Raw genomic sequence first — 12,261 nt, 5'->3', positions numbered from 1 at the left:
TTTTTTTAAAAAAAAAGGGAAAAAAAAAAAAGGGAAAAAAAAAAGGGGGGGTTTTTTTTTAAAAAGGGAAAAAAAAATTTAAAAAAATTTTTTAAAAGGGGTTTTTAAATTTAAAAGGAAAGGTTTAAAGGAAAAAACCCCTTTAAAAGGAAAAAATTTAAAAAAAAATTTTTCGAAAACCCCTTTTTTTTAAAAAAAAAAAAAAGGGGAAAAATTTTGGGGGGCCCTTTAAAAAGGGAAAAATTTTAAAAAAACCCCAAAAAAAGGGTTTTTTAACCCCCTTGGAAAGGGGGGGTTTTTTTGGGAAAATTTTTAAAATTAAACAAAAAAGGGGCAAAAAAAAAATTTTTTTTTTTTGGGGCCCCAAAAAAACAAAAAAATTAAAAATTTTTAACCAGAATTTAAAAAGGGAAAAAAAGGAAAAAAAAAAAAAATTTTTAAATTTAAAATTTTTTGGGGGGAAAAAAATTTTTTTTAAAAAAACCTTTTAACCAAAAAAAACCCCCCAAAAAAAATTTTTTTAAAAATTTTTTAAATAAAAAATTTTTTAAAAATTTTTGGGGAAAGGGAAAATTGTTTTCCAAACCAAAATTTTTAAAAACCAAAATAAGAAAAAAAATTTTTTTAAAAAAATTCCTTTTTTTTTTTAAAAAATTTTAAAAAAAGGGAAAAAAAAATTTTTAAATTTTTAAAAAAAAAAAAAAAAAAAAAAAAAATAAAAAAATTTTTAAAAAATTTTAAAAAAAGGGGGGAAAAAAAAAAAAAAAAAAAAAAAAAGGCCAAAAAAAAAAAAGGGGGGAAATTAAAACCTTTTAAAAAATTTCCCCATTTTCCCAAAAAAAAAAAAAAAAAAAAAAGGGGGAAAAAAATTTTTTGGGGTTTAAAAAAAGGGGGCCCCCCCAAAAAATTTTTTTTTAAAAAAAAAGGGAAAAAATTTTTGGGGGGAAAAAATTTTAAAAAAAAATTTTTAAAAATTAAACCCTTTGGATTCCCCCTTTTAAAAAGAGTTTTAAAGGGGGTTTTTTTTAAAAAAAAAATTTTTAAAGGGGGAAATTTTCCCCCCCTTTTTTTTGGGTTTTAAAAAAAAAAAAAATTTGGGAAATTTTTAAATTTTTCCCCAAAAAAAAAAAATTTTTTTTTTTCTTTAAGAAAAAAAAAAGGGGGTTTTTTTTCCCCAAAAAATTTTTTAAAAAAAAAGGGTTAAAAACCCTTTTTTTTTTTGGGGTTTTTAAAAATTCAAAAAATTTTAAAACAAAAAAATTTTTTTTTTTTTCCCCCAAAAAGGTTTTTTTTTTTGGGGCCGGGGGGAAAAAAAAATTTTCCCAAAAAAAAACCCTTTTTTTTTTTTTTTTTTCCCCCTTTTTACGGAAAAAAAAAAAAACCCCCCGGGAAAAAAATTTTTTTAAAAATTTTTTTTTAAAAGGGTTTTTTTTTTTTAAAAAAAAAAGGGGAAAAAAAAATTTTTTTTTTGGGGTTTTTGGCCAAAAAAAAAAAAATTTTTTTTAATTTAAAAAAATTTTTTTTTTTTAAGGAAAAAAAAAATCCGGGGTTTTAAAAAATTTTTTTTTAAAATGGGAAAAATTTTTTTAAGTTTTTTTTTTAAAAAAATTTAAAAAAAAAAAAATTTAAAAAAAAAAATTTTTTTTTTTTAAAAAAATTTTGTTTTTTTTTTTTAAAAAAAAAAAAGGGGGCTTTTTCCCCGGGGGGGAAAAAAAAAGGAAAAAAATTTTAAAATTTTTTTGGTTTTTTCCCCCCCAAAAAAAAAAAAAAAAAAATTTTTTTTTTAAAAAAAAAAAAAACCCCCCTTTAAAATTTTTTTTTTAAAAAAAGGGGTTAAAAAAAAAAAAAAACCTTTTAAAAAAAAAATTTTTTGGGGGAATTTTTTAAAAAAAAAGGGGCCCAAAAAAAAAAACCCCCAAAAAAAAAAAAAAACCCAAACCCCCGGGGAATTTTTTAAAAAACAAAAAATAAAGGGTTTTTAAATTTTTAAAAAAAGGGGGGGGAAAATTTTAAATTAAAAAAAGGAAAAAAAACCCCCTTTTCCCCCCAAGGGGGGGTTAAAAATTGGGGGGGGGGGCCCCCCCCCCCTTTTTTTTAAACCCTTTTTCCCCCCGGGGGGGTTTTTCCCCCGGGGAAAAAGGGGGCCCGGGGGCCCCCCCGGGGGGGGCCCCCCCTTTTCCCCCCCAAAGGGGGGGGGGGGCCCCCCCCCCAAAATTTTCCCCCTTGGGGTTAAAGGGGGGCCCCCCAAAACCCCCCTTTTTTTCCCCCCCAAAAAAAAACCCCCCCCCGGGGAAAAAATTTTTTTTCCCCCCCCAAAAATTTTTTTTTTCCCCCCCTTTTTGGGGGGGCCCCCCCCGGGGAGGGGCCCGGGGTTTAATTGGAATTTTTTTTGGCCTTATTTTTTTAAAAAGGGGGAAAAGGGGAGCCCCCCCAAAAAGGCCCGGCCCCCCTTTCTCAAAAAGGGGGCCCCCCCCAAAAAACCCCCCCCCCTTTTTTCCCCCCCCCTCCCCCCCCAAAAAAAACCCCCCCCTTTCCTTTTGGGGGGGGCCCCCCCGGGGGGGCCCCCCCCCCCCTAAAAGGCCCCCTTTTTAAAAAATTTGGGGGGCCCCCCTAAAAAACCCCAAAAAAACCCAAAAAAACCCCCGGGGAAAAAAAAACCCCCCAAAAAGGGTTTTTTTTTTTCCCCCCCCAAAAAAAAAAAGGGCCCCAAAAACCCCCCCTTTTTCCCCAAATGGGGGGCCCGGGCCGGGGGGGGGGGGGGGGGCCCCCCCCCCCAACCCCCCCCCCCAACCCCAAAAAGGGGTTTTTAACCGGGCCCCCCCCCCAAAAACCCCGGGAACCCTTTTTTAAAAATTTTCGGGGGGGGGCCCCCCCCCCTTTTTCCCCCGGGGTTCCCCCCCTTTTTTTTGGGGGGCCCCCCCCCCTTTGGGCCCCCTTTTCCCCCCCCCAAAAAAGGGGTTTTTTTTGGGGGCCAAACCCCCCCCAAAAAAAACCCCCGGGGGAAAACGGGTTTGGGGGCCCAAAGGAAAAAAACCCAAAAGGTTTTAAAAATTGGATTTTCCCCCCCGGGTTTCCCCCCCGGGTTTTTCCCCCAAAACCCCCCCGGGAGGGCCCCCGGGGGCCCCCCCCCCCCCCGGGGGTTTTGGGGAAAGGGGGGGGTTTTTTTCCCCCCAAAAACCCCCCCAAATTGGGGAAAAACCCCCCCCCCAAAAAAACCCCCCCCCCCCGGGGGGCCGGGGTTTTGGGGGAACCCCCCCCTTTTTTTTTCCCCCCCCCCCTTTTCCCCCCCCCTTTTTTGCTTCCCTTTAAAGGGGTTTTTTTTAAACCCCCCCCCCGGCCCCAAAAGGCCAAAAAGGTTTTTTTTTTTCCCCCTCCCCCCCCCCCCCTTTTAAAAGGGCCCCCGGGGAAAAAAACCCCCCCCCCGGGGGCCCCGCCCCTTTCCCCCAAAGGGGGCCCTTTTTTTTTCCCCCCTTTTATTTTGGGGGGGAAAAAGGAAAAAAAGGGGGGGGGGGGTTTCTGCCGGGGGGAAACCCCCCCCCCAAACCCTTTTGGGCCCCCCCCCCCGGCTTTTCCCCCCCCAAAGGGGGGGAAAAATTGAAAAAAAGGGGTTTTTCCCCCCAAAAACCGGGGGAAAATTTAAAAAAGTTTTTTTTAAAAAAAATTTTTTTCAAAAAAAAAAAAGGAAAAAATTTAAAGGAACCAATTTAAAAGAAAAGAGGAAAAAAAAAAAGAAATTAAAAAAAAAATTTTTAAAAAAAAAAAAAAAAACCTAAAAATTTTTTTTTTTTTAAAACAAAAAAACCCAAAAAAAACCCCAAGTTTTTTTTGGGGGGGGGGTTAAAAAAAAAAAAAAAAAAGGAAAAAAAAATTTGAAAAAAGAAAAAAGGGGAATTTTAAAAGGGGGGAAAAAAAAAAAAAAAAAACCCCCCAAATTTTTCAAAAATTTTCCCTTTTCCCCCTTTTTTTTAAAAAAATTTTTTTGGGGTTTAAAAAAAAAACCCAAACCCCCAAAAAGGGTAAAAGGCAACCAAAGAAAGGGGAAAAAAAGGGGGGAAAAAAAAACAAAAAAAAAAAAAGGGAAAAGGGCCCCCAAAAAATTTTTTTTTAATTTTTTTTTTTTTTTTTTTTTTTTAAAAAAAAATTTTTTTTTTCCCCCCTTTTAAGTTTATGTTTTTTTAAAAAAATTTTTTTTAAAGTTTTTTTTTTTAAAAAAAGGGGGGGGTTTTTTTTTAAAAAAAATTTTTTTTCCCAAAAAAAATTTTTTTTTTTTTTTTTTTTAAAAAAAAATTTTAAAATACAAAAAAAAAAAAATTTTTAAATTTAAATTTTTTTTTTTTTTTTTTTTTTTTTTGGGGTTTTTTGGGGGGGGTTTTTTTTTTAAAGGGTTTTTTTTTAAATTTTTATTTTTTTAAATTTTTTTGGGGGTTTAAACCCCTTTTTTTTTTTTTTTAAAAAAAAAAAAAAAATTTTTTTAAAAAAAAAAAAAAAAAAAAAAAAATTTAAAAAGCCCCCTTTTTTTTTTTTAAAAAAAAATTTTTTTTTTTTTTTTTTTTTTTTTTTTTTTTTTTTTTTTTAAAAATTTTTTAATTTTAAAAATTTTTTAAAACCCCCGGGGGGTTTTTTTTTTTTTTAAAAATTTTTTTTTGATTTAAATTTTTTTTTTTTTTAAAAAAATTTTTTTAAGGTTTTTTAAAAAAATTTTTTGGGGGGCCCCCCCCCCAAAAAAAAAATTTTAAAAAACCAAAAAAAAAATTTTTCCCCAAATTTTTAAAAATTCTACCCCCAAAAAAAAATTTTTCCCCCGGAAAAAAAATTTAAAAATGTTTTAAAAATTTGGAAGATTTTTTTTTTTTCCCTTTGGAAAAATTTTGGGTTTTTTTTTGGGGGTTTCCCGGGGGGTTTTTTCCGGGGTTTTTTTTTTTTGGGGGGGGGAAAAATTTTGGGGGGGGGGTTTTTTTTGGGGGGGAAATTTAATTAAAAAAAAAATTTTTTTGGGGGAAAAATTTTTTTTAAAAAAAAAAAAAAAACCCCAAAAAAAAAAACCCAAAAAACTTTACAAAAGGAAAGCCAAAAGGTAAAAAAAATTAAAAAAAAAAATTAAAAAAAAAAAAACCTTTTGGAAAAACCAAAAAAAAAAAAAAAGGGTTAAATTTTGGTTTGGGAAAAAAAACAAAAATTTTAAAAAAATTTTTTTAAAAAAAAATTTAAAAAAAAAAAACAAAACCCGGGGGCCCCCAAAAACCCCCCGTTAAAAGGGTTTTTTTTCCCCCTTTTTAAAACCGGGGGCCCCCCTTCCCCTTTTTAAAAATTTAAAAATTTTTTTTAAAAAAGGAAAAGAAAAAAATTAAAAAAAAAAAAAACCCCCCAAAACCCAAAAAAAAAAAAAAGGGGAAAAACCCAAAAAAAGGGAAAAAAAAAAATTAAAAAAAAAAATTTTTCCAGCCCCCAAAAAAGGAAATTTTTTTTTAAAAAAAAAAACCCCCCCCCAACCCTTTTTTTCCCCCCCAAAACCCCCCTTTTTTCCCCAAAAAAAAAAAAAAACCCCCCCCCCAAAAAATTTTTTTTCCCCCAAAAATTTTTTTCCCCAAAAAAAGAAAAGGGTTTTTAAAAAAAAAAAAAGAAAAAGGGGGTTTAAAAAAAATTTTTTTTAAAAAAAAACCAAAAATTTTTCCCCCTTAAAAAAAAAAAAATTTTTAAAAAAAAAAAATTTTTTAAAAATTAGGCCCCCCCAAATTTAAAACCAAAAAAACCAAAAAGGGGGGAAAAAAAAAAAAAAAAAAATTTTAAAAAAATTCCAAAAAAAAATTTTTTTAAAAAAAATTAAAACTTTAAATTTTTTTTTTTCCCCCCCCCCCCCCAAAAAAAAAAAAACCCGGGGGGAAAAAAAAAAAAGGGGGTTTTGGGGGAAAAAAAAATTTTTTTAAAAATTTTTAAAAATTTTTTTTTAAAAAATTTTTAAAAGGAATTTAAAAATTTTTTTTTTTTGGGGGAGCATCCCCTTTTAAATAAAAAATCAAAAACCCCAAAAAAAAAATTTTTTTAAAAAAAGGTTTTTTTTTTTTTTTAAAAGGGGTTTTTTTAAAAAAAAAAAAAAAAAAATTTTTTTTTCCCCCCCCCAAAAAAAAGGGAAAAAAAAAAAAAAATTTTTTAAAAAAAAAAAAAAGGGTTTTTTAAAAGGAAAAAAAAAAAATTTTTTTTTTAAAAAAAAAAAGGGAAAAAAAAGGGAAAAAAAATTTTTTTTGGGGGAAAGTTTTAAAAAAAAGGGCCCCCCCGGGGGAAAAAAAAACCCAAAAAATTTAAAAAATTTAATTTTAAAAAAAAAAACCCCCTTTTTCTTTTTTTTTTTTTAAAAAAAAAGGGGGGAAAAGGTTTTCCGGGGGTTTTTTTAAAAATTTTTAAAAAGAAAATTTAAAAAGGGGTTTTAAAGGGGGGCCCATTTTTTTTTTAAAAAAATTTTTTTTAAATTTTAAAAAACCCCCCAAAACCCAAAATTTCCCCCCAAAAAAAAGGGGAAAAGGGGGAAACGGGGGGGTTTTTTTGGGGGGGGGAAAAAAAAAAAAAACCAAAAACTCCCAAAAAAAATTTTCCCTTTTTAAAAAGGAAAAAAAAAAAAATTTTAAAAAATTTTAAAATTTTTTTTTTTTGGGGGGGGGGGAAACCCCGGGGGGGAAAAACCAACCCTTTAAAGGGGAAATTTGTTTTTTTTTTTTAAAAAATTTTTTTAAAAAAAAAAAAAAAAAATTTTTTGGGGAAAAAAAACCAAAAAAAAAAAAAAAAATTTTTCCCGGGAAAAAATTTTGAAAAATTTTTGAAAAGGTTCCCAAAAAACCCAAAAAAGGGGGGGGGGGGGGGGGTTTTTTTTTAAAAAAAAAAAAAAAAATTTTTTTGGGGGTTTTTTTCCCCCCCAAAAATTTTTTCCCTTTTTAAAAATTTTAAAACCTAAAAAAAATTTTTTTTTTAAAAAAAGAAAAAAAAATTTTCCCCCCCAAAAAAATTTTAAAAAAAAAAATTTTAAAAAAAGTTTTTTTTTTTGGGGGGGGGGGTTTTTTAAAAAACCAAGAAGAATTCAAAATTTTTTTCTGGTGCTATTTCCTTGGGAAAAGAAAATTTTTGGGGGGAAAACCCCCTTTAAAATTTTTTTTGGGGGTTTTTGGGGGGGAAAAACAAAAAAAAAAAGGGAAAGGGGGTTTTTTTTTTTTGGGGGGGAAAAAAAAAATTTTTTTTTTTAAAAAAAACCCCCAAAAAAAAAAAAAAAACCCCCCCCCCCCCAAAAAAATTTTTTGGGGGGGGGACTTTAAAAATTTTTTAAAAAAAAAAAACCCCGGAAACCCTTTATTTTTTTTTCCCGGGGGCCCGGCCCCCCTTTTTTTCCCCTTTTTTTTGGGGAATTTTTTGGGAAAAAAAAAAAAAGGGGGGGAAAATAAAAAAAAATTTAAAAATGGAAAAATTTTAAAACCAGCCCAAGGGCAAAAAAAAGGGTTTAAACCAAAAAAAAACCCCAAAAAAAAAAATTTTGGGGGGTTTTTTTTTCCGAAAAGGGGAAAATTTTTTAAAGGGGGGAAAAAAACCGGGGAAACCCCCCAAAAAAAAAAGGGGGAAAATTTTCCCCCCAAAAAAAAAAAATTTTTAAAAAATTTTAAAGGGGGCCCTTAAAAAAAAAAAATTTTTTTTAAAAGGGGGAAAAAAAAAAAAAATTGAAAAATTTTTTCCCCCCAAAATTTTTTTTAAAATTTTTTAAAAAAATTTTCCCCCTTAACCACTGCCCCAAAAAGCTTTAAATTTAAAAGAAAAAAAAAGGGCCCTTTTTTTAAAGGGGGGGTTTTTTAAAGGCCCAAAAAAAAAACCCAAAAAAAAACCCCTTTAAAAAAAAAAAAAATTAAAAAAAAAAAAAAAATTTTTTTTTAAAAAAAAATTTTTTTTTTTAAAAAAAACCCCAAAGGGAAAAAAAAATTTCCAAAGAAATAAAAAAACCCAAAAAAAAAAAAAAAACCCCAAAAAAAAAAAAAAAAAAAAATTTTTTAAAAAAAAATTTTTTAAAAAAATTTTTTTAAAACTTAAAAAAACGGGTTTTTTCCCAAAGAAAAAAAATTTAAAAAAAAATTTTTGGAAAAAAAAAATTTTTAAAAAAATTAAATTTAAAATTTGAAAAAATAAATTTAAAACCGGGGAAAAAAAAAATTTTTTTTAAAAATTAAAAATTTTTTTTTTTTCCCCTTTTTTTTAAAAAAAAAACCCAAAAAAAAAGGGGGGCAAAACCCCCTTTCCCCCCGAAAACATTTAAAAAAAAAAAAAAACCCAAAAAAAAAAAAAAAAAGGGGGAAAAAAAAAAAAAAAAAAAACCCCCGGGGGAAAAAAAAATTTTTCCCCCCCTTTAAAAAGGGGGTTTTTCCCCCCCTTTTTTTTTCCCAAAAAAAAAAAGGGGAAACCTTTTTTTAAAACCGGGGGCCCTTTTTTAAAAAATTTAACCCTTTTGGGGAAAAAAAATTTTTTTTTAAAAAAAAAATTTTTTTTGGAGAAAAAAGGGAAGAAAAAAAAGGGAAAAAGGGGGAAAAAAAAAAAAGGGGGGGGAAAAGGAAAAATGAAATTTTAAAAACCCCCCCCGGGGGGGTTTTTTAAAAAAAAAAAAAAAATTTTTTAAACCCCAAAAAAAAAAAATTTAAAAAAAACCCCAAAATTAAAAAGGAAAAACCCCCAAAAAACCCCCCTTTTTTGAAAAAATTTGAAAAAAAAAAATTTTTTAAAAAATTTTTTTTGGGGGGGGTTTTTTTAAAAAAAGCCCCTTTTTTTTTTAAAAAAAAAAAAAAAAATTTTTTTTTTAAAAAAATTTTTTCCCGGAAAGGGGGGTTAAAAAAAAAAAGGGGGTTTTTTTTTTGGTTCCCCAAAACCCCTTTGGGGCCAAAAAAACCCCCAAAAAAAAACCCAAAAAAAAGGGGGAAAAAAAAATTTTGGGGGGGGGAAAAAAAAATTTTAAAAAAAAGAATTTTGGGGAAAAAGGAAAAAAATTTTTTTTTTTTTTAAAAATTTCAAATTTAAAAAAAAAAAAGGTTTTTTTTTAAAAAATTTAAATTTTTTTTTTTTTGGGGGGGGGTTTTTTTTTTTTTAAAATTTTAAATTTTTTAAAAAAAAATTTTTTGGTTTTTAATGGTTTAAAATTTTTTAATAGTTTTGGTTTGGGGGCCCCTTTTAAAAAAAAAAATTTTTTTTTTTTAAAAAAGGGAAAAAAAATTTTTTTTTTTGGGGGGGAAAGGTTTTTTTAAATTAAAAATTAAAAAAAAAAACCCCCCCCCTTTTTAAAAGGGAAAAAAATTTTAAATAAAAAAAAATTTAAAAGGGGGAAAAAAAAAAAAAACCCCCAAAAAAAAAAAAAAAAACCCCCCCCTTTTGGGGGGAAAAAAAAAAAACCCCTTTTTTTTAATTTTTTTAAAAATTTTTAAAAAACCCCGGGAAAAAAAACCCCCCAAAACCCGGGGGTTTTTTTTTCCCCCCTTTTCCCTTTTAAATTTAAAAAAATTTTTGGGGGCCCTTTTTTTTTTTTTAAATCCGGACCCGGGGGGGGGGGGGGGGGGTTTTTTTCCCCCGGGGTTTTAAGGTTTTAATTTGGGGGGGGGGGTTTTTTTTTTTCCCCCAAAAACCCCTTTTTTTTTTGGGGTAAAAAATTTTTGGGGCCCGGCCCCCTTTGGTACCATTTTTTAAAAAGGGCCCCTTTAAAAATTTTTTTGGGGGAAAAGGGGGGGGGGGTTTTTTGGGGAAAAATTTTTTAAAACCCCCCAAAAACCCCCCAAAATTTGGGAAAAGGTTTTTTTCCCCCAAAACCCTTTCCCCCCCCAAAAAAAGGGGGAAATTTTTTAAAAAAACCCCCGGGGCCCCCCAAATTCCGGGAAACCCCAAAAGGGCCCTTTTGGGGAAATCCCAAAGGGGGGCCCCCCCGGGGGGGCCCCCCTTTAAAATTTCTTTTTTTTTTGGGGGGGGCCCCCAAAAGGGGCCCGGGGGTTTCCCCTTTTGGGTTTTTTTTTTTTTCCCCCCTTAAAAAAAGGGGGGGTTTTGGGGGTTTCCCTTTTCCCCCCCCCTTTTCCCGGGGGGGCCCCCGGGGGGTTTTTTTTTTTTTCCCCCGGGCCCCCAAAAACCCCTTTTCCCAAAAACCCCCCCCCCGGGTTTTTAAAAAAAGGGGGGGGGTTTTTTTCCCCGGGGGGAAAAAAAAAAAAAAAACCCCCCGGGGGGGAAAAAATTTTTTTTCCCTTTTTTGGGGGGGGCCCCCCCTTTCCACCTTTTTTTCCCCCTTTTTCCCACCTTTTTGCCCCCCCCCCCCCTTTTTTTTTTAAAAAAAAACCCCCGGTTTATTAACCCCTTTTTTTTTTAAAAATTTTTAAAAATTTTTTTTTTTAAAAAATTTTAATTAATTTTTAAAATTTTTTTTTTTTTAATTTTTTTTTTTCCTTTTTTTTTTTTTTTTTTTTAAAAAAAAAAAAAATTTTTTAAAAAACCCCCGCCCCTTTTAAAAAATTTAAAAAAAAAAAAAATTTTTTTTGGGAAATTAAAAAAAGGGGGGGACAAAAACCCGGGGCCCCCCTTTTTTTGGAAAAAAAGGGTTTTAAAAAATTTTAAAAAAAAAGGGGGAAAAAAAAAAAAGGGGGGAAATAAAAAAAAAGGGGGGGGTTTTTAAAAAAAAGGGGGGGGGTTTAAGGCCGGTTTTTTGGTTTTTTTTGGGCCCCTTTTGGGGTTTTTTAAATTTGGGGGCCCCCCCCCAAAAAAAAAATTTCCCCAAAAAAACCCCAAAAAAAAGGGGGAAAAAAAAAAAAAAAAATTTTTTTTTTAAAAAAAAAATTTTCCCCCCCCCCCCCAAAAAAAAAAAAAAAAAAAACCCAAAAAAATTAAAAAAGGAAAACCCCCAATTAAAATTTTTTGGCCTTTTTTAAAACCCTTTTTTGAAAAAATTTTCCAAAAAAAATTTTTAAAAACCCCTTAACCCAAAAAACCCCCCCCCCAAAAACCCCTTTTTTAAAAAAATTTTTTTTTTTTTTTTTTGAAAAAAAGGGGGAAAAAAAACCCTTTTTTCCCCCTTTTAAAATTTTTTAAAAAATTTTTTTAAAAAACTTTTAAAAAAACCTTTTTTTTTTTTTTTTTTTTTTAAATAAAAAATTTTAAAAAAAAAAAATTTTTTTAAAAATTTTTATTTTTTTCTTTTTTCCCCTTTTTTAAAAACCCCCCCCCCTTTTTTTTAAAAGATTTTTTCCCTTTTTTTTTTTTTTTTTAAATTGGGAATTTTTTTCCCCCCCCCCCCCCAAAAAAAAAATTTTTCCCAAAAGGTTGGGGAAAATTTTAAAAATTTTCTAGGTCTACAGAATTTCATTATCTTAATAAAAATTAACAACACCTGTGGTTTATAGTTAATTATAAATATACACTTTAATATAGGACAGCAGTTTTCAAACTGGGTTTCAAATAAATGAACAAGACATCAAAATTAATTTTTACATTTTTATTTCAAATTTTATTGCAAACATATAATCACACGAATGCATTATAACTAAACTTAAAATAAAACATTTCTAAGGCATAGATCTAATGACTAATTCTGAGTGGCACCGCTGATGCTGCTTTTATAGTCCTGTATTTTCAATCCAGAAAGTTTGAGACGTATCGGTATATGTCGCAAAGCGTTTGGGTAACAGTAGACCAGGTGATAATGCGCGTGACTGCACCACATTGGCAGCGTAGCCAATATTGCCAAATTGAGTTAAATAATTTACTGCATATTGGGTTATTTTCATGATACAACTAACAGTAGTATAATATTTGTTGGATGAAAATACGTTCTTCTCATGCTGATAGACTTCATTGGTGTTGTTGTTTATGAAATTTTTAAAAATTAAAACATATTTAATCATTCTTTATTTAAAAAATAATTAAATAAGAATAAATAATTTATTCTTTGTTTTTGGGATTAGAATTACTACCAAAAACCACACAAGGCATTTTAACAGTTAATAAAGCACTTTAAAAAAAAAAAAATTATAAATATTTCATCGAAGTTAGCCGAACACATGCAAATCTTATGGAAGTAAAAATGATAGGATACCGCACCACCGCACAAGTATCATACCTTTGTTAGTTGTATCATGGGTTATTCACATCTATCTTATATTATGCAGGGGGTGCAGAATTATTCCAGGTAAAAAAGGGGGGGCATGAAATACGAAAGTTTGAGAACCACTGATATAGGACATAAGGCTTCTACGTGTCTGGTTACAGGAGCTTAGTGTA

This window comes from Polypterus senegalus, unplaced genomic scaffold, assembly GCF_016835505.1.
Source record: "Polypterus senegalus isolate Bchr_013 unplaced genomic scaffold, ASM1683550v1 scaffold_3503, whole genome shotgun sequence".
Lineage (NCBI taxonomy): Eukaryota > Metazoa > Chordata > Cladistia > Polypteriformes > Polypteridae > Polypterus > Polypterus senegalus.
The sequence above is the reverse complement of the archived record's forward strand: the minus strand, read 5'-3'. Positions refer to the sequence as shown.